A 1,551-nucleotide genomic window follows, 5' to 3' on the forward strand; every position below is an offset into this window, starting at 1 on the left:
TCCATGGCTGACGGTAGGGTCCACCCTTGGTTATGTGGGTTTGGACAAATGGATAGGACATGTGCCCACCATTATAGCATCCCACAGAGGGGGTCATGCCCTAAGGATGCCCTGTACTCCCCCCGTGTAGCTTCAAGCTCCTGGTAAACACAGGCTTGTTCCTGTCTCCATGGTTCTCCTTTTCCAGAATGTCACATGGTTGGAATCCTGCAGGACATAACCTTTTCATTATCCTTTCATTTAGTGATATACATTTGAGGTCCCTCCATGTTGTCCATGCCCCTTGTTTCTCTCTACCTTTTTTTTTCAAAATCATCTATTTACTGTAATACATATAAGATAACCTTAAAATTGCAGTCTGACTGAAGATTACAACATTGACCAAAGATTTTTCATCTTCACAACACAAAATCTAATCGACCAATGAAAAACAAGCCATGTTTTCTTCTTTCCAAGAAAGGGGGGAGGGACGGGGCCACCACCAGTGGCAGGGAGGGCGGGCGGACAGATTGTCGGTTGCGGGAGCGCGGGGTCTGGGGTTTCAGGGCGCGTGTGTTGGAGAGGGCGTGGGGAGGTGGCTGCAGGGACGCGGCACTTGGTGAGCGTGCTGGGGAAGAGAGGCGAGCCAAGAGTGGAAGAGGCGGCGAGTGCTCACCAGGAATGTCGCTGCTGCCGCCACAGTCGCCACCGGGGCTCTGCTAGCAGACAAAGAAAACTAAGAACTCCATCAACACGTAGAAATTGGGAAAATAATTACTTTCGGATGCCTCTCCAGGATCTGGTTACAACTGAGAAGCCCATACCACTATTTGTTGAAAAATGTGTGGAATTTATTGAAGATACAGGGTTACCTACTCAAGGACTCTACCGTGTGAGCGGGAACAAAACTGATCAAGACAATATTCAAAAGCAGTTTGATCAAGATCATACTATCAATCTAGTGCCAATGGAAGTAACAGTAAATGCTGTAGCTGGAACTCTGAAAGCTTTCCTTGCAGATCTGCCAGATCCTTTAATTCCATATTCTCTTCATCTAGAGCTTTTGGAAGCAGCAAAAATTCCAGATAAAACAGAACGTCTTCATGCCTTGAAAGAAATTTCATACTGTAAGCTATGATGTATTCAGATATGTGATAATACATTTAAACAGGGTTAGTCAGGAAAATAAAATCAACTTAATGACAGCAGACAACTTATCCATCTGTTTTTGGCCAACCTTGATGAGACATGATTTTGAAAATCTAGTGTTTCTGTCTACCACTGAGATTCATCAATCGGTGGTTGAAACATTCTCTTTACCTTTTTAATGTGGCCACAGAACATTTAAAGCGACACCCATGGTTTGCATTCTACTGACGGAAGTGCCGGTCTGGACAATGTGTGGAGGCAGTGGGCAACCTCTGAAGGTTGGGCAGGGCTATGTGGTGGACAGGTGTAAGTCCCCTTGGGGAAGGTCCTAGACCAGCCAATGAGCAAGGGGCGGTTTGGAGCATGCCTCGATGATGCATGGGTAATAGCACATGCTGTAGCAGGGCTTGTCATCGCTGCTCT

At 46.2% G+C, this 1,551-nt stretch overlaps 1 pseudogene; it reads left to right on the forward strand.

Annotated features, from left to right (window-relative positions):
* The first annotated feature begins 763 nt into the window (after window positions 1-763).
* Window positions 764-1,307, forward strand: LOC103256632 (annotated as a pseudogene).
* Window positions 1,308-1,551: the final 244 nt, after the last annotated feature.

Source organism: Carlito syrichta, unplaced genomic scaffold (genome assembly GCF_000164805.1).
Source record: "Carlito syrichta isolate Samal-C Ts95f unplaced genomic scaffold, Tarsius_syrichta-2.0.1 Scaffold290791, whole genome shotgun sequence".
Classification (NCBI taxonomy): Eukaryota; Metazoa; Chordata; class Mammalia; order Primates; family Tarsiidae; genus Carlito; species Carlito syrichta.